General features: G+C 45.2%; 13 non-coding genes across 13 annotated transcripts; all 13 read left to right on the forward strand.

The window, feature by feature from the left end:
- Positions 1-1056: 1056 nt before the first annotated feature.
- On the forward strand, positions 1057-1247 carry LOC141236959 (U2 spliceosomal RNA). Its single transcript, XR_012302526.1, has one exon. It is a non-coding gene; the product is annotated as a U2 spliceosomal RNA (small nuclear RNA).
- Positions 1248-2366: 1119 nt separating this feature from the next.
- Positions 2367-2557, forward strand: LOC141236960 (U2 spliceosomal RNA). Its single transcript, XR_012302527.1, has one exon. It is a non-coding gene; the product is annotated as a U2 spliceosomal RNA (small nuclear RNA).
- Positions 2558-3678: 1121 nt separating this feature from the next.
- Positions 3679-3869, forward strand: LOC141236961 (U2 spliceosomal RNA). Its single transcript, XR_012302528.1, has one exon. It is a non-coding gene; the product is annotated as a U2 spliceosomal RNA (small nuclear RNA).
- Positions 3870-4989: 1120 nt separating this feature from the next.
- On the forward strand, positions 4990-5180 carry LOC141236962 (U2 spliceosomal RNA). Its single transcript, XR_012302529.1, has one exon. It is a non-coding gene; the product is annotated as a U2 spliceosomal RNA (small nuclear RNA).
- Positions 5181-6303: 1123 nt separating this feature from the next.
- On the forward strand, positions 6304-6494 carry LOC141236963 (U2 spliceosomal RNA). The gene has a single exon (XR_012302530.1). It is a non-coding gene; the product is annotated as a U2 spliceosomal RNA (small nuclear RNA).
- A 1120-nt stretch (positions 6495-7614) lies between these two features.
- Positions 7615-7805, forward strand: LOC141237284 (U2 spliceosomal RNA). Its single transcript, XR_012302840.1, has one exon. It is a non-coding gene; the product is annotated as a U2 spliceosomal RNA (small nuclear RNA).
- A 1121-nt stretch (positions 7806-8926) lies between these two features.
- Positions 8927-9117, forward strand: LOC141236965 (U2 spliceosomal RNA). The gene has a single exon (XR_012302532.1). It is a non-coding gene; the product is annotated as a U2 spliceosomal RNA (small nuclear RNA).
- Positions 9118-10240: 1123 nt separating this feature from the next.
- LOC141236966 (U2 spliceosomal RNA) lies at positions 10241-10431 on the forward strand. The gene has a single exon (XR_012302533.1). It is a non-coding gene; the product is annotated as a U2 spliceosomal RNA (small nuclear RNA).
- A 1121-nt stretch (positions 10432-11552) lies between these two features.
- Positions 11553-11743, forward strand: LOC141236967 (U2 spliceosomal RNA). Its single transcript, XR_012302534.1, has one exon. It is a non-coding gene; the product is annotated as a U2 spliceosomal RNA (small nuclear RNA).
- Positions 11744-12864: 1121 nt separating this feature from the next.
- LOC141236968 (U2 spliceosomal RNA) lies at positions 12865-13055 on the forward strand. The gene has a single exon (XR_012302535.1). It is a non-coding gene; the product is annotated as a U2 spliceosomal RNA (small nuclear RNA).
- A 1120-nt stretch (positions 13056-14175) lies between these two features.
- Positions 14176-14366, forward strand: LOC141236969 (U2 spliceosomal RNA). Its single transcript, XR_012302536.1, has one exon. It is a non-coding gene; the product is annotated as a U2 spliceosomal RNA (small nuclear RNA).
- A 1120-nt stretch (positions 14367-15486) lies between these two features.
- LOC141236970 (U2 spliceosomal RNA) lies at positions 15487-15677 on the forward strand. The gene has a single exon (XR_012302537.1). It is a non-coding gene; the product is annotated as a U2 spliceosomal RNA (small nuclear RNA).
- Positions 15678-16792: 1115 nt separating this feature from the next.
- Positions 16793-16983, forward strand: LOC141236971 (U2 spliceosomal RNA). Its single transcript, XR_012302538.1, has one exon. It is a non-coding gene; the product is annotated as a U2 spliceosomal RNA (small nuclear RNA).
- Positions 16984-17926: the final 943 nt, after the last annotated feature.

Consider the following 17926-nt stretch of genomic DNA (forward strand, 5'->3'; position numbering starts at 1 on the left):
TTGTCGGATTTTGGGATGGACTCTTTGGCTTTACTTTTCTTCTCCTCATTGGATTTTTCATGTTAAAAGTTGCAGAAGCCAGATGACAAGCTCATTTTGGTTCAACTTCAGCAACTGTGCATTGCATTGCCATGTAATGTAATGTAATGCAATGCTATCTATCTAGCTCTCCCTCTATACTTCCTTTTGGATAAACAGACAAATTAGGCAAGCATTTTGGAGCTTTCACCTAAATAACTACAGGTGGTGAGATAAGCTGCACAATATAATTGACCTTTCAGTATATTGTTGCACACACACCATCTATTTAGCAAATGCCCTTGTTATCAACAGCAGCCTTTTAAACTCACCTGAGCTAACAGGTATGTGAGCTGGTTACTCTGCTGCGCTTAAAATTTCTTTTTTGGTTTGCTACAATGCCTTTTCTGAAACGTTGTCTCCCTCTGCTGGAACACTGACTTCTTTCATTTAATGCCTGCAGACTATAAAAGAGAAACCAACCCAAAAAGTTTGGTTGATTAGTCTGTGGCATTCTTTTAAACTGTTGCTTATGGCGGTCTCTGTGAGCTTCTCAGTGACATTCAGCCATCCAGGTATCCCGCCTGCAGTAGACGGAATGTGGCAATGGAACGCTGGCTGCGCGTGTCATAATAGGCTCTGAGCCTTTATATACCTGCGCACAGCAGCAGCCACCTTCAGTCTGCTGCTGGACAGCCAGCAGCAGCAGCAGCAGGAGAGGTAATTAATCAGCAACCCTCCTGCTAAGGGTAGACAGCTGCTCGTTCCACCCCCCCCCGCCTTAATTGGTTCTCCTCCCTTCCAACGGTGTTGAGGCGGGTGGGAACAGCCGGGGGTTGAGGGTACTGTGCTAAAAGAGGTGGAGTTATGCAGATCTAAAACGCGTGGATTGCAGCAGCAGCAAGCCGAAAAGTGCAGGCATGTGAGGGATCTAGAGGTTGACAGCATGTCTTCTTAACGGGAGTCCAGGTGGCCATCTCCACAAATGGACTTTTCAGAATCCTTGGGTGGCACCGTAGTCGGAAACCAATTCTGGTTATCGCTTCTCGGCCTTTTGGCTAAGATCAAGTGTAGTATCTGTTCTTATCAGTTTAATATCTGATACGTCCCCTATCTGGGGACCATATATTAAATGGATTTTTAGAACAGGGAGATGGAAAAAGAGCTTGCTCTGTCCACTCCACGCATTGACCTGGTATTGCAGTATCTCCAGGACCGGTGCACCCCTTCTTTAATGCAGTTTCTAAAATCAGAAAGAATTGAATTCAATGCTTTTTGTTCATTTTGCTTGTTTGTCGGATTTTGGGATGGACTCTTTGGCTTTGCTTTTCTTCTCCTCATTGGATTTTTCATGTTAAAAGTTGCAGAAGCCAGATGACAAGCTCATTTTGGTTCAACTTCAGCAACTGTGCATTGCATTGCCATGTAATGTAATGTAATGCAATGCTATCTATCTAGCTCTCCCTCTATACTTCCTTTTGGATAAACAGACATATTAGGCAAGCATTTTGGAGCTTTCACCTAAATAACTACAGGTGGTGAGATAAGCTGCACAATATAATTGACCTTTCAGTATATTGTTGCACACACACCATCTATTTAGCAAATGCCCTTGTTATCAACAGCAGCCTTTTAAACTCACCTGAGCTAACAGGTATGTGAGCTGGTTACTCTGCTGCGCTTAAAATTTCTTTTTTGGTTTGCTACAATGCCTTTTCTGAAACGTTGTCTCCCTCTGCTGGAACACTGACTTCTTTCATTTAATGCCTGCAGACTATAAAAGAGAAACCAACCCAAAAAGTTTGGTTGATTAGTCTGTGGCATTCTTTTAAACTGTTGCTTATGGCGGTCTCTGTGAGCTTCTCAGTGACATTCAGCCATCCAGGTATCCCGCCTGCAGTAGACGGAATGTGGCAATGGAACGCTGGCTGCGCGTGTCATAATAGGCTCTGAGCCTTTATATACCTGCGCACAGCAGCAGCCACCTTCAGTCTGCTGCTGGACAGCCAGCAGCAGCAGCAGCAGGAGAGGTAATTAATCAGCAACCCTCCTGCTAAGGGTAGACAGCTGCTCGTTCCACCCCCCCCCGCCTTAATTGGTTCTCCTCCCTTCCAACGGTGTTGAGGCGGGTGGGAACAGCCGGGGGTTGAGGGTACTGTGCTAAAAGAGGTGGAGTTATGCAGATCTAAAACGCGTGGATTGCAGCAGCAGCAAGCCGAAAAGTGCAGGCATGTGAGGGATCTAGAGGTTGACAGCATGTCTTCTTAACGGGAGTCCAGGTGGCCATCTCCACAAATGGACTTTTCAGAATCCTTGGGTGGCACCGTAGTCGGAAACCAATTCTGGTTATCGCTTCTCGGCCTTTTGGCTAAGATCAAGTGTAGTATCTGTTCTTATCAGTTTAATATCTGATACGTCCCCTATCTGGGGACCATATATTAAATGGATTTTTAGAACAGGGAGATGGAAAAAGAGCTTGCTCTGTCCACTCCACGCATTGACCTGGTATTGCAGTATCTCCAGGACCGGTGCACCCCTTCTTTAATGCAGTTTCTAAAATCAGAAAGAATTGAATTCAATGCTTTTTGTTCATTTTGCTTGTTTGTCGGATTTTGGGATGGACTCTTTGGCTTTGCTTTTCTTCTCCTCATTGGATTTTTCATGTTAAAAGTTGCAGAAGCCAGATGACAAGCTCATTTTGGTTCAACTTCAGCAACTGTGCATTGCATTGCCATGTAATGTAATGTAATGCAATGCTATCTATCTAGCTCTCCCTCTATACTTCCTTTTGGATAAACAGACATATTAGGCAAGCATTTTGGAGCTTTCACCTAAATAACTACAGGTGGTGAGATAAGCTGCACAATATAATTGACCTTTCAGTATATTGTTGCACACACACCATCTATTTAGCAAATGCCCTTGTTATCAACAGCAGCCTTTTAAACTCACCTGAGCTAACAGGTATGTGAGCTGGTTACTCTGCTGCGCTTAAAATTTCTTTTTTGGTTTGCTACAATGCCTTTTCTGAAACGTTGTCTCCCTCTGCTGGAACACTGACTTCTTTCATTTAATGCCTGCAGACTATAAAAGAGAAACCAACCCAAAAAGTTTGGTTGATTAGTCTGTGGCATTCTTTTAAACTGTTGCTTATGGCGGTCTCTGTGAGCTTCTCAGTGACATTCAGCCATCCAGGTATCCCGCCTGCAGTAGACGGAATGTGGCAATGGAACGCTGGCTGCGCGTGTCATAATAGGCTCTGAGCCTTTATATACCTGCGCACAGCAGCAGCCACCTTCAGTCTGCTGCTGGACAGCCAGCAGCAGCAGCAGCAGGAGAGGTAATTAATCAGCAACCCTCCTGCTAAGGGTAGACAGCTGCTCGTTCCACCCCCCCCCCCGCCTTAATTGGTTCTCCTCCCTTCCAACGGTGTTGAGGCGGGTGGGAACAGCCGGGGGTTGAGGGTACTGTGCTAAAAGAGGTGGAGTTATGCAGATCTAAAACGCATGGATTGCAGCAGCAGCAAGCCGAAAAGTGCAGGCATGTGAGGGATCTAGAGGTTGACAGCATGTCTTCTTAACGGGAGTCCAGGTGGCCATCTCCACAAATGGACTTTTCAGAATCCTTGGGTGGCACCGTAGTCGGAAACCAATTCTGGTTATCGCTTCTCGGCCTTTTGGCTAAGATCAAGTGTAGTATCTGTTCTTATCAGTTTAATATCTGATACGTCCCCTATCTGGGGACCATATATTAAATGGATTTTTAGAACAGGGAGATGGAAAAAGAGCTTGCTCTGTCCACTCCACGCATTGACCTGGTATTGCAGTATCTCCAGGACCGGTGCACCCCTTCTTTAATGCAGTTTCTAAAATCAGAAAGAATTGAATTCAATGCTTTTTGTTCATTTTGCTTGTTTGTCGGATTTTGGGATGGACTCTTTGGCTTTGCTTTTCTTCTCCTCATTGGATTTTTCATGTTAAAAGTTGCAGAAGCCAGATGACAAGCTCATTTTGGTTCAACTTCAGCAACTGTGCATTGCATTGCCATGTAATGTAATGTAATGCAATGCTATCTATCTAGCTCTCCCTCTATACTTCCTTTTGGATAAACAGACATATTAGGCAAGCATTTTGGAGCTTTCACCTAAATAACTACAGGTGGTGAGATAAGCTGCACAATATAATTGACCTTTCAGTATATTGTTGCACACACACCATCTATTTAGCAAATGCCCTTGTTATCAACAGCAGCCTTTTAAACTCACCTGAGCTAACAGGTATGTGAGCTGGTTACTCTGCTGCGCTTAAAATTTCTTTTTTGGTTTGCTACAATGCCTTTTCTGAAACGTTGTCTCCCTCTGCTGGAACACTGACTTCTTTCATTTAATGCCTGCAGACTATAAAAGAGAAACCAACCCAAAAAGTTTGGTTGATTAGTCTGTGGCATTCTTTTAAACTGTTGCTTATGGCGGTCTCTGTGAGCTTCTCAGTGACATTCAGCCATCCAGGTATCCCGCCTGCAGTAGACGGAATGTGGCAATGGAACGCTGGCTGCGCGTGTCATAATAGGCTCTGAGCCTTTATATACCTGCGCACAGCAGCAGCCACCTTCAGTCTGCTGCTGGACAGCCAGCAGCAGCAGCAGCAGGAGAGGTAATTAATCAGCAACCCTCCTGCTAAGGGTAGACAGCTGCTCGTTCCACCCCCCCCCCGCCTTAATTGGTTCTCCTCCCTTCCAACGGTGTTGAGGCGGGTGGGAACAGCCGGGGGTTGAGGGTACTGTGCTAAAAGAGGTGGAGTTATGCAGATCTAAAACGCATGGATTGCAGCAGCAGCAAGCCGAAAAGTGCAGGCATGTGAGGGATCTAGAGGTTGACAGCATGTCTTCTTAACGGGAGTCCAGGTGGCCATCTCCACAAATGGACTTTTCAGAATCCTTGGGTGGCACCGTAGTCGGAAACCAATTCTGGTTATCGCTTCTCGGCCTTTTGGCTAAGATCAAGTGTAGTATCTGTTCTTATCAGTTTAATATCTGATACGTCCCCTATCTGGGGACCATATATTAAATGGATTTTTAGAACAGGGAGATGGAAAAAGAGCTTGCTCTGTCCACTCCACGCATTGACCTGGTATTGCAGTATCTCCAGGACCGGTGCACCCCTTCTTTAATGCAGTTTCTAAAATCAGAAAGAATTGAATTCAATGCTTTTTGTTCATTTTGCTTGTTTGTCGGATTTTGGGATGGACTCTTTGGCTTTGCTTTTCTTCTCCTCATTGGATTTTTCATGTTAAAAGTTGCAGAAGCCAGATGACAAGCTCATTTTGGTTCAACTTCAGCAACTGTGCATTGCATTGCCATGTAATGTAATGTAATGCAATGCTATCTATCTAGCTCTCCCTCTATACTTCCTTTTGGATAAACAGACATATTAGGCAAGCATTTTGGAGCTTTCACCTAAATAACTACAGGTGGTGAGATAAGCTGCACAATATAATTGACCTTTCAGTATATTGTTGCACACACACCATCTATTTAGCAAATGCCCTTGTTATCAACAGCAGCCTTTTAAACTCACCTGAGCTAACAGGTATGTGAGCTGGTTACTCTGCTGCGCTTAAAATTTCTTTTTTGGTTTGCTACAATGCCTTTTCTGAAACGTTGTCTCCCTCTGCTGGAACACTGACTTCTTTCATTTAATGCCTGCAGACTATAAAAGAGAAACCAACCCAAAAAGTTTGGTTGATTAGTCTGTGGCATTCTTTTAAACTGTTGCTTATGGCGGTCTCTGTGAGCTTCTCAGTGACATTCAGCCATCCAGGTATCCCGCCTGCAGTAGACGGAATGTGGCAATGGAACGCTGGCTGCGCGTGTCATAATAGGCTCTGAGCCTTTATATACCTGCGCACAGCAGCAGCCACCTTCAGTCTGCTGCTGGACAGCCAGCAGCAGCAGCAGCAGGAGAGGTAATTAATCAGCAACCCTCCTGCTAAGGGTAGACAGCTGCTCGTTCCACCCCCCCCCCCCCGCCTTAATTGGTTCTCCTCCCTTCCAACGGTGTTGAGGCGGGTGGGAACAGCCGGGGGTTGAGGGTACTGTGCTAAAAGAGGTGGAGTTATGCAGATCTAAAACGCGTGGATTGCAGCAGCAGCAAGCCGAAAAGTGCAGGCATGTGAGGGATCTAGAGGTTGACAGCATGTCTTCTTAACGGGAGTCCAGGTGGCCATCTCCACAAATGGACTTTTCAGAATCCTTGGGTGGCACCGTAGTCGGAAACCAATTCTGGTTATCGCTTCTCGGCCTTTTGGCTAAGATCAAGTGTAGTATCTGTTCTTATCAGTTTAATATCTGATACGTCCCCTATCTGGGGACCATATATTAAATGGATTTTTAGAACAGGGAGATGGAAAAAGAGCTTGCTCTGTCCACTCCACGCATTGACCTGGTATTGCAGTATCTCCAGGACCGGTGCACCCCTTCTTTAATGCAGTTTCTAAAATCAGAAAGAATTGAATTCAATGCTTTTTGTTCATTTTGCTTGTTTGTCGGATTTTGGGATGGACTCTTTGGGTTTGCTTTTCTTCTCCTCATTGGATTTTTCATGTTAAAAGTTGCAGAAGCCAGATGACAAGCTCATTTTGGTTCAACTTCAGCAACTGTGCATTGCATTGCCATGTAATGTAATGTAATGCAATGCTATCTATCTAGCTCTCCCTCTATACTTCCTTTTGGATAAACAGACATATTAGGCAAGCATTTTGGAGCTTTCACCTAAATAACTACAGGTGGTGAGATAAGCTGCACAATATAATTGACCTTTCAGTATATTGTTGCACACACACCATCTATTTAGCAAATGCCCTTGTTATCAACAGCAGCCTTTTAAACTCACCTGAGCTAACAGGTATGTGAGCTGGTTACTCTGCTGCGCTTAAAATTTCTTTTTTGGTTTGCTACAATGCCTTTTCTGAAACGTTGTCTCCCTCTGCTGGAACACTGACTTCTTTCATTTAATGCCTGCAGACTATAAAAGAGAAACCAACCCAAAAAGTTTGGTTGATTAGTCTGTGGCATTCTTTTAAACTGTTGCTTATGGCGGTCTCTGTGAGCTTCTCAGTGACATTCAGCCATCCAGGTATCCCGCCTGCAGTAGACGGAATGTGGCAATGGAACGCTGGCTGCGCGTGTCATAATAGGCTCTGAGCCTTTATATACCTGCGCACAGCAGCAGCCACCTTCAGTCTGCTGCTGGACAGCCAGCAGCAGCAGCAGCAGGAGAGGTAATTAATCAGCAACCCTCCTGCTAAGGGTAGACAGCTGCTCGTTCCACCCCCCCCCCGCCTTAATTGGTTCTCCTCCCTTCCAACGGTGTTGAGGCGGGTGGGAACAGCCGGGGGTTGAGGGTACTGTGCTAAAAGAGGTGGAGTTATGCAGATCTAAAACGCGTGGATTGCAGCAGCAGCAAGCCGAAAAGTGCAGGCATGTGAGGGATCTAGAGGTTGACAGCATGTCTTCTTAACGGGAGTCCAGGTGGCCATCTCCACAAATGGACTTTTCAGAATCCTTGGGTGGCACCGTAGTCGGAAACCAATTCTGGTTATCGCTTCTCGGCCTTTTGGCTAAGATCAAGTGTAGTATCTGTTCTTATCAGTTTAATATCTGATACGTCCCCTATCTGGGGACCATATATTTAATGGATTTTTAGAACAGGGAGATGGAAAAAGAGCTTGCTCTGTCCACTCCACGCATTGACCTGGTATTGCAGTATCTCCAGGACCGGTGCACCCCTTCTTTAATGCAGTTTCTAAAATCAGAAAGAATTGAATTCAATGCTTTTTGTTCATTTTGCTTGTTTGTCGGATTTTGGGATGGACTCTTTGGCTTTGCTTTTCTTCTCCTCCTTGGATTTTTCATGTTAAAAGTTGCAGAAGCCAGATGACAAGCTCATTTTGGTTCAACTTCAGCAACTGTGCATTGCATTGCCATGTAATGTAATGTAATGCAATGCTATCTATCTAGCTCTCCCTCTATACTTCCTTTTGGATAAACAGACATATTAGGCAAGCATTTTGGAGCTTTCACCTAAATAACTACAGGTGGTGAGATAAGCTGCACAATATAATTGACCTTTCAGTATATTGTTGCACACACACCATCTATTTAGCAAATGCCCTTGTTATCAACAGCAGCCTTTTAAACTCACCTGAGCTAACAGGTATGTGAGCTGGTTACTCTGCTGCGCTTAAAATTTCTTTTTTGGTTTGCTACAATGCCTTTTCTGAAACGTTGTCTCCCTCTGCTGGAACACTGACTTCTTTCATTTAATGCCTGCAGACTATAAAAGAGAAACCAACCCAAAAAGTTTGGTTGATTAGTCTGTGGCATTCTTTTAAACTGTTGCTTATGGCGGTCTCTGTGAGCTTCTCAGTGACATTCAGCCATCCAGGTATCCCGCCTGCAGTAGACGGAATGTGGCAATGGAACGCTGGCTGCGCGTGTCATAATAGGCTCTGAGCCTTTATATACCTGTGCACAGCAGCAGCCACCTTCAGTCTGCTGCTGGACAGCCAGCAGCAGCAGCAGCAGGAGAGGTAATTAATCAGCAACCCTCCTGCTAAGGGTAGACAGCTGCTCGTTCAACCCCCCCCCCCGCCTTAATTGGTTCTCCTCCCTTCCAACGGTGTTGAGGCGGGTGGGAACAGCCGGGGGTTGAGGGTACTGTGCTAAAAGAGGTGGAGTTATGCAGATCTAAAACGCGTGGATTGCAGCAGCAGCAAGCCGAAAAGTGCAGGCATGTGAGGGATCTAGAGGTTGACAGCATGTCTTCTTAACGGGAGTCCAGGTGGCCATCTCCACAAATGGACTTTTCAGAATCCTTGGGTGGCACCGTAGTCGGAAACCAATTCTGGTTATCGCTTCTCGGCCTTTTGGCTAAGATCAAGTGTAGTATCTGTTCTTATCAGTTTAATATCTGATACGTCCCCTATCTGGGGACCATATATTAAATGGATTTTTAGAACAGGGAGATGGAAAAAGAGCTTGCTCTGTCCACTCCACGCATTGACCTGGTATTGCAGTATCTCCAGGACCGGTGCACCCCTTCTTTAATGCAGTTTCTAAAATCAGAAAGAATTGAATTCAATGCTTTTTGTTCATTTTGCTTGTTTGTCGGATTTTGGGATGGACTCTTTGGCTTTGCTTTTCTTCTCCTCATTGGATTTTTCATGTTAAAAGTTGCAGAAGCCAGATGACAAGCTCATTTTGGTTCAACTTCAGCAACTGTGCATTGCATTGCCATGTAATGTAATGTAATGCAATGCTATCTATCTAGCTCTCCCTCTATACTTCCTTTTGGATAAACAGACATATTAGGCAAGCATTTTGGAGCTTTCACCTAAATAACTACAGGTGGTGAGATAAGCTGCACAATATAATTGACCTTTCAGTATATTGTTGCACACACACCATCTATTTAGCAAATGCCCTTGTTATCAACAGCAGCCTTTTAAACTCACCTGAGCTAACAGGTATGTGAGCTGGTTACTCTGCTGCACTTAAAATTTCTTTTTTGGTTTGCTACAATGCCTTTTCTGAAACGTTGTCTCCCTCTGCTGGAACACTGACTTCTTTCATTTAATGCCTGCAGACTATAAAAGAGAAACCAACCCAAAAAGTTTGGTTGATTAGTCTGTGGCATTCTTTTAAACTGTTGCTTATGGCGGTCTCTGTGAGCTTCTCAGTGACATTCAGCCATCCAGGTATCCCGCCTGCAGTAGACGGAATGTGGCAATGGAACGCTGGCTGCGCGTGTCATAATAGGCTCTGAGCCTTTATATACCTGCGCACAGCAGCAGCCACCTTCAGTCTGCTGCTGGACAGCCAGCAGCAGCAGCAGCAGGAGAGGTAATTAATCAGCAACCCTCCTGCTAAGGGTAGACAGCTGCTCGTTCCACCCCCCCCCCCCCGCCTTAATTGGTTCTCCTCCCTTCCAACGGTGTTGAGGCGGGTGGGAACAGCCGGGGGTTGAGGGTACTGTGCTAAAAGAGGTGGAGTTATGCAGATCTAAAACGCGTGGATTGCAGCAGCAGCAAGCCGAAAAGTGCAGGCATGTGAGGGATCTAGAGGTTGACAGCATGTCTTCTTAACGGGAGTCCAGGTGGCCATCTCCACAAATGGACTTTTCAGAATCCTTGGGTGGCACCGTAGTCGGAAACCAATTCTGGTTATCGCTTCTCGGCCTTTTGGCTAAGATCAAGTGTAGTATCTGTTCTTATCAGTTTAATATCTGATACGTCCCCTATCTGGGGACCATATATTAAATGGATTTTTAGAACAGGGAGATGGAAAAAGAGCTTGCTCTGTCCACTCCACGCATTGACCTGGTATTGCAGTATCTCCAGGACCGGTGCACCCCTTCTTTAATGCAGTTTCTAAAATCAGAAAGAATTGAATTCAATGCTTTTTGTTCATTTTGCTTGTTTGTCGGATTTTGGGATGGACTCTTTGGCTTTGCTTTTCTTCTCCTCATTGGATTTTTCATGTTAAAAGTTGCAGAAGCCAGATGACAAGCTCATTTTGGTTCAACTTCAGCAACTGTGCATTGCATTGCCATGTAATGTAATGTAATGCAATGCTATCTATCTAGCTCTCCCTCTATACTTCCTTTTGGATAAACAGACATATTAGGCAAGCATTTTGGAGCTTTCACCTAAATAACTACAGGTGGTGAGATAAGCTGCACAATATAATTGACCTTTCAGTATATTGTTGCACACACACCATCTATTTAGCAAATGCCCTTGTTATCAACAGCAGCCTTTTAAACTCACCTGAGCTAACAGGTATGTGAGCTGGTTACTCTGCTGCGCTTAAAATTTCTTTTTTGGTTTGCTACAATGCCTTTTCTGAAACGTTGTCTCCCTCTGCTGGAACACTGACTTCTTTCATTTAATGCCTGCAGACTATAAAAGAGAAACCAACCCAAAAAGTTTGGTTGATTAGTCTGTGGCATTCTTTTAAACTGTTGCTTATGGCGGTCTCTGTGAGCTTCTCAGTGACATTCAGCCATCCAGGTATCCCGCCTGCAGTAGACGGAATGTGGCAATGGAACGCTGGCTGCGCGTGTTATAATAGGCTCTGAGCCTTTATATACCTGCGCACAGCAGCAGCCACCTTCAGTCTGCTGCTGGACAGCCAGCAGCAGCAGCAGCAGGAGAGGTAATTAATCAGCAACCCTCCTGCTAAGGGTAGACAGCTGCTCGTTCCACCCCCCCCCCCGCCTTAATTGGTTCTCCTCCCTTCCAACGGTGTTGAGGCGGGTGGGAACAGCCGGGGGTTGAGGGTACTGTGCTAAAAGAGGTGGAGTTATGCCGATCTAAAACGCGTGGATTGCAGCAGCAGCAAGCCGAAAAGTGCAGGCATGTGAGGGATCTAGAGGTTGACAGCATGTCTTCTTAACGGGAGTCCAGGTGGCCATCTCCACAAATGGACTTTTCAGAATCCTTGGGTGGCACCGTAGTCGGAAACCAATTCTGATTATCGCTTCTCGGCCTTTTGGCTAAGATCAAGTGTAGTATCTGTTCTTATCAGTTTAATATCTGATACGTCCCCTATCTGGGGACCATATATTAAATGGATTTTTAGAACAGGGAGATGGAAAAAGAGCTTGCTCTGTCCACTCCACGCATTGACCTGGTATTGCAGTATCTCCAGGACCGGTGCACCCCTTCTTTAATGCAGTTTCTAAAATCAGAAAGAATTGAATTCAATGCTTTTTGTTCATTTTGCTTGTTTGTCGGATTTTGGGATGGACTCTTTGGCTTTGCTTTTCTTCTCCTCATTGGATTTTTCATGTTAAAAGTTGCAGAAGCCAGATGACAAGCTCATTTTGGTTCAACTTCAGCAACTGTGCATTGCATTGCCATGTAATGTAATGTAATGCAATGCTATCTATCTAGCTCTCCCTCTATACTTCCTTTTGGATAAACAGACATATTAGGCAAGCATTTTGGAGCTTTCACCTAAATAACTACAGGTGGTGAGATAAGCTGCACAATATAATTGACCTTTCAGTATATTGTTGCACACACACCATCTATTTAGCAAATGCCCTTGTTATCAACAGCAGCCTTTTAAACTCACCTGAGCTAACAGGTATGTGAGCTGGTTACTCTGCTGCGCTTAAAATTTCTTTTTTGGTTTGCTACAATGCCTTTTCTGAAACGTTGTCTCCCTCTGCTGGAACACTGACTTCTTTCATTTAATGCCTGCAGACTATAAAAGAGAAACCAACCCAAAAAGTTTGGTTGATTAGTCTGTGGCATTCTTTTAAACTGTTGCTTATGGCGGTCTCTGTGAGCTTCTCAGTGACATTCAGCCATCCAGGTATCCCGCCTGCAGTAGACGGAATGTGGCAATGGAACGCTGGCTGCGCGTGTCATAATAGGCTCTGAGCCTTTATATACCTGCGCACAGCAGCAGCCACCTTCAGTCTGCTGCTGGACAGCCAGCAGCAGCAGCAGCAGGAGAGGTAATTAATCAGCAACCCTCCTGCTAAGGGTAGACAGCTGCTCGTTCCACCCCCCCCCCCGCCTTAATTGGTTCTCCTCCCTTCCAACGGTGTTGAGGCGGGTGGGAACAGCCGGGGGTTGAGGGTACTGTGCTAAAAGAGGTGGAGTTATGCAGATCTAAAACGCGTGGATTGCAGCAGCAGCAAGCCGAAAAGTGCAGGCATGTGAGGGATCTAGAGGTTGACAGCATGTCTTCTTAACGGGAGTCCAGGTGGCCATCTCCACAAATGGACTTTTCAGAATCCTTGGGTGGCACCGTAGTCGGAAACCAATTCTGGTTATCGCTTCTCGGCCTTTTGGCTAAGATCAAGTGTAGTATCTGTTCTTATCAGTTTAATATCTGATACGTCCCCTATCTGGGGACCATATATTAAATGGATTTTTAGAACAGGGAGATGGAAAAAGAGCTTGCTCTGTCCACTCCACGCATTGACCTGGTATTGCAGTATCTCCAGGACCGGTGCACCCCTTCTTTAATGCAGTTTCTAAAATCAGAAAGAATTGAATTCAATGCTTTTTGTTCATTTTGCTTGTTTGTCGGATTTTGGGATGGACTCTTTGGCTTTGCTTTTCTTCTCCTCATTGGATTTTTCATGTTAAAAGTTGCAGAAGCCAGATGACAAGCTCATTTTGGTTCAACTTCAGCAACTGTGCATTGCATTGCCATGTAATGTAATGTAATGCAATGCTATCTATCTAGCTCTCCCTCTATACTTCCTTTTGGATAAACAGACATATTAGGCAAGCATTTTGGAGCTTTCACCTAAATAACTACAGGTGGTGAGATAAGCTGCACAATATAATTGACCTTTCAGTATATTGTTGCACACACACCATCTATTTAGCAAATGCCCTTGTTATCAACAGCAGCCTTTTAAACTCACCTGAGCTAACAGGTATGTGAGCTGGTTACTCTGCTGCGCTTAAAATTTCTTTTTTGGTTTGCTACAATGCCTTTTCTGAAACGTTGTCTCCCTCTGCTGGAACACTGACTTCTTTCATTTAATGCCTGCAGACTATAAAAGAGAAACCAACCCAAAAAGTTTGGTTGATTAGTCTGTGGCATTCTTTTAAACTGTTGCTTATGGCGGTCTCTGTGAGCTTCTCAGTGACATTCAGCCATCCAGGTATCCCGCCTGCAGTAGACGGAATGTGGCAATGGAACGCTGGCTGCGCGTGTCATAATAGGCTCTGAGCCTTTATATACCTGCGCACAGCAGCAGCCACCTTCAGTCTGCTGCTGGACAGCCAGCAGCAGCAGCAGCAGGAGAGGTAATTAATCAGCAACCCTCCTGCTAAGGGTAGACAGCTGCTCGTTCCACCCCCCCCCCGCCTTAATTGGTTCTCCTCCCTTCCAACGGTGTTGAGGCGGGTGGGAACAGCCGGGGGTTGAGCGTACTGTGCTAAAAGAGGTGGAGTTATGCAGATCTAAAACGCGTGGATTGCAGCAGCAGCAAGCCGAAAAGTGCAGGCATGTGAGGGATCTAGAGGTTGACAGCATGTCTTCTTAACGGGAGTCCAGGTGGCCATCTCCACAAATGGACTTTTCAGAATCCTTGGGTGGCACCGTAGTCGGAAACCAATTCTGGTTATCGCTTCTCGGCCTTTTGGCTAAGATCAAGTGTAGTATCTGTTCTTATCAGTTTAATATCTGATACGTCCCCTATCTGGGGACCATATATTAAATGGATTTTTAGAACAGGGAGATGGAAAAAGAGCTTGCTCTGTCCACTCCACGCATTGACCTGGTATTGCAGTATCTCCAGGACCGGTGCACCCCTTCTTTAATGCAGTTTCTAAAATCAGAAAGAATTGAATTCAATGCTTTTTGTTCATTTTGCTTGTTTGTCGGATGTTGGGATGGACTCTTTGGCTTTGCTTTTCTTCTCCTCATTGGATTTTTCATGTTAAAAGTTGCAGAAGCCAGATGACAAGCTCATCTTGGTTCAACTTCAGCAACTGTGCATTGCATTGCCATGTAATGTAATGTAATGCAATGCTATCTATCTAGCTCTCCCTCTATACTTCCTTTTGGATAAACAGACATATTAGGCAAGCATTTTGGAGCTTTCACCTAAATAACTACAGGTGGTGAGATAAACTGCACAATATAATTGACCTTTCAGTATATTGTTGCACACACACCATCTATTTAGCAAATGCCCTTGTTATCAACAGCAGCCTTTTAAACTCACCTGAGCTAACAGGTATGTGAGCTGGTTACTCTGCTGCGCTTAAAATTTCTTTTTTGGTTTGCTACAATGCCTTTTCTGAAACGTTGTCTCCCTCTGCTGGAACACTGACTTCTTTCATTTAATGCCTGCAGACTATAAAAGAGAAACCAACCCAAAAAGTTTGGTTGATTAGTCTGTGGCATTCTTTTAAACTGTTGCTTATGGCGGTCTCTGTGAGCTTCTCAGTGACATTCAGCCATCCAGGTATCCCGCCTGCAGTAGACGGAATGTGGCAATGGAACGCTGGCTGCGCGTGTCATAATAGGCTCTGAGCCTTTATATACCTGCGCACAGCAGCAGCCACCTTCAGTCTGCTGCTGGACAGCCAGCAGCAGCAGCAGCAGGAGAGGTAATTAATCAGCAACCCTCCTGCTAAGGGTAGACAGCTGCTCGTTCCACCCCCCCCCCGCCTTAATTGGTTCTCCTCCCTTCCAACGGTGTTGAGGCGGGTGGGAACAGCCGGGGGTTGAGGGTACTGTGCTAAAAGAGGTGGAGTTATGCAGATCTAAAACGCGTGGATTGCAGCAGCAGCAAGCCGAAAAGTGCAGGCATGTGAGGGATCTAGAGGTTGACAGCATGTCTTCTTAACGGGAGTCCAGGTGGCCATCTCCACAAATGGACTTTTCAGAATCCTTGGGTGGCACCGTAGTCGGAAAGCAATTCTGGTTATCGCTTCTCGGCCTTTTGGCTAAGATCAAGTGTAGTATCTGTTCTTATCAGTTTAATATCTGATACGTCCCCTATCTGGGGACCATATATTAAATGGATTTTTAGAACAGGGAGATGGAAAAAGAGCTTGCTCTGTCCACTCCACGCATTGACCTGGTATTGCAGTATCTCCAGGACCGGTGCACCCCTTCTTTAATGCAGTTTCTAAAATCAGAAAGAATTGAATTCAATGCTTTTTGTTCATTTTGCTTGTTTGTCGGATTTTGGGATGGACTCTTTGGCTTTGCTTTTCTTCTCCTCATTGGATTTTTCATGTTAAAAGTTGCAGAAGCCAGATGACAAGCTCATTTTGGTTCAACTTCAGCAACTGTGCATTGCATTGCCATGTAATGTAATGTAATGCAATGCTATCTATCTAGCTCTCCCTCTATACTTCCTTTTGGATAAACAGACATATTAGGCAAGCATTTTGGAGCTTTCACCTAAATAACTACAGGTGGTGAGATAAGCTGCACAATATAATTGACCTTTCAGTATATTGTTGCACACACACCATCTATTTAGCAAATGCCCTTGTTATCAACAGCAGCCTTTTAAACTCACCTGAGCTAACAGGTATGTGAGCTGGTTACTCTGCTGCGCTTAAAATTTCTTTTTTGGTTTGCTACAATGCCTTTTCTGAAACGTTGTCTCTCTCTGCTGGAACACTGACTTCTTTCATTTAATGCCTGCAGACTATAAAAGAGAAACCAACCCAAAAAGTTTGGTTGATTAGTCTGTGGCATTCTTTTCAACTGTTGCTTATGGCGGTCTCTGTGAGCTTCTCAGTGACATTCAGCCATCCAGGTATCCCGCCTGCAGTAGACGGAATGTGGCAATGGAACGCTGGCTGCGCGTGTCATAATAGGCTCTGAGCCTTTATATACCTGCGCACAGCAGCAGCCACCTTCAGTCTGCTGCTGGACAGCCAGCAGCAGCAGGAGAGGTAATTAATCAGCAACCCTCCTGCTAAGGGTAGACAGCTGCTCGTTCCACCCCCACCCCCGCCTTAATTGGTTCTCCTCCCTTCCAACGGTGTTGAGGCGGGTGGGAACAGCCGGGGGTTGAGGGTACTGTGCTAAAAGAGGTGGAGTTATGCAGATCTAAAACGCGTGGATTGCAGCAGCAGCAAGCCGAAAAGTGCAGGCATGTGAGGGATCTAGAGGTTGACAGCATGTCTTCTTAACGGGAGTCCAGGTGGCCATCTCCACAAATGGACTTTTCAGAATCCTTGGGTGGCACCGTAGTCGGAAACCAATTCTGGTTATCGCTTCTCGGCCTTTTGGCTAAGATCAAGTGTAGTATCTGTTCTTATCAGTTTAATATCTGATACGTCCCCTATCTGGGGACCATATATTAAATGGATTTTTAGAACAGGGAGATGGAAAAAGAGCTTGCTCTGTCCACTCCACGCATTGACCTGGTATTGCAGTATCTCCAGGACCGGTGCACCCCTTCTTTAATGCAGTTTCTAAAATCAGAAAGAATTGAATTCAATGCTTTTTGTTCATTTTGCTTGTTTGTCGGATTTTGGGATGGACTCTTTGACTTTGCTTTTCTTCTCCTCATTGGATTTTTCATGTTAAAAGTTGCAGAAGCCAGATGACAAGCTCATTTTGGTTCAACTTCAGCAACTGTGCATTGCATTGCCATGTAATGTAATGTAATGCAATGCTATCTATCTAGCTCTCCCTCTATACTTCCTTTTGGATAAACAGACATATTAGGCAAGCATTTTGGAGCTTTCACCTAAATAACTACAGGTGGTGAGATAAGCTGCACAATATAATTGACCTTTCAGTATATTGTTGCACACACACCATCTATTTAGCAAATGCCCTTGTTATCAACAGCAACCTTTTAAACTCACCTGAGCTAACAGGTATGTGAGCTGGTTACTCTGCTGCGCTTAAAATTTCTATTTTGGTTTGCTACAATGCCTTTTCTGAAACGTTGTCTCCCTCTGCTGGAACACTGACTTCTTTCATTTAATGCCTGCAGACTATAAAAGAGAAACCAACCCAAAAAGTTTGGTTGATTAGTCTGTGGCATTCTTTTAAACTGTTGCTTATGGCGGTCTCTGTGAGCTTCTCAGTGACATTCAGCCATCCAGGTATCCCGCCTGCAGTAGACGGAATGTGGCAATGGAACGCTGGCTGCGCGTGTCATAATAGGCTCTGAGCCTTTATATACCTGCGCACAGCAGCAGCCACCTTCAGTCTGCTGCTGGACAGCCAGCAGCAGCAGCAGCAGGAGAGGTAATTAATCAGCAACCCTCCTGCTAAGGGTAGACAGCTGCTCGTTCCACCCCCCCCCCCGCCTTAATTGGTTCTCCTCCCTTCCAACGGTGTTGAGGCGGGTGGGAACAGCCGGGGGTTGAGGGTACTGTGCTAAAAGAGG

The sequence above is a fragment of the Phyllobates terribilis genome, unplaced genomic scaffold (assembly GCF_046119375.1).
Source record: "Phyllobates terribilis strain yellow unplaced genomic scaffold, ASM4611937v1 Scaffold_729__1_contigs__length_748246, whole genome shotgun sequence".
Lineage (NCBI taxonomy): Eukaryota > Metazoa > Chordata > Amphibia > Anura > Dendrobatidae > Phyllobates > Phyllobates terribilis.